Source organism: Calidris pugnax, unplaced genomic scaffold (assembly GCF_001431845.1).
Source record: "Calidris pugnax isolate Ruff unplaced genomic scaffold, ASM143184v1 scaffold19, whole genome shotgun sequence".
Taxonomy (NCBI): domain Eukaryota; kingdom Metazoa; phylum Chordata; class Aves; order Charadriiformes; family Scolopacidae; genus Calidris; species Calidris pugnax.
Genome location: NW_015090775.1, coordinates 1897796 through 1898698, shown reverse-complemented (window position 1 = coordinate 1898698; position 903 = coordinate 1897796).

The window sequence follows — 903 nt, the reverse complement described above, 5'->3', positions numbered from 1 at the left end:
TTTTTTTTTTTTTTTTTTTTTTTTTTTTGGTAAGTCCTTGGATGCGAATTAAGTGAAATAACTGTTTTTTATGACCGCACTTGGTATTTCCTTGCTGGTGTCATTTTTATTTTTTTTTTTAATTAACTCTTGTTAAATATTTGCTTAACTGTCGTGTCTTCAAAGCATTCCTTCTGGTTCATTTTGCGTATTTTTTTAGAATTGTCACGGATTATTTTTCCCTGGGCTCTAATAAAGTTTATTCGCTCCTGGTTCTGCACTTTCTGGGGGTGAATTACCCGGCCCTAGAAGCCGCAGATGCTGAACCTTACAAGCAGCTCTGGGAGGCGAAAATCCCTCCCTCCCGTCCCGCGGCCGCGGCGCGTTTGCTCCGTTCCCCGCCGCCGCGTTGTTTATTTCGCTCCTCTCCGAGAGCGAAGTCGGTGCCCGGCGGCGGCGGGGGGCGAGGCGGGGGGCGAGGGGGGGTGTATGTGTGTTTCGGTCTGATATTTAGGGAACAGGGGCTCCCTCGGGGAGCGCCGCCGTTCCGCGGGGCTGAGCGGAACCCACCCGTCGGCTCCGACCGCTCGACGGCGTCTCCCCGCGTCGCGGTGCGGCTCCGCGCCCGCCGGCGGGGCGGCTGCTCTCCTCCTCCCGCTCGCCCTTGGCTCGTCCTGGCTCCGGTGGCCGCCGCGGAGACGCTCCTCGCCCCGCACCTGCCGGCGGAGAGAGCCGGTGAGGCGGGGGGGGCGGGAAGAGCGGCCCCGCGGAGGATGCGCGGCAGCGGACGGGCGCTTCCCTCCCCGCTCCTCCGGGCTGCGGGCGGCGTCTCCTCTCCTTCGGCGGCGAGGTTTTCCCCGCTTGTCTCCCGCCCGCGGCGGCGGCGTCCGGCGCCCCCTCGTCCCCTCCGCGGGGCGGTGCGGG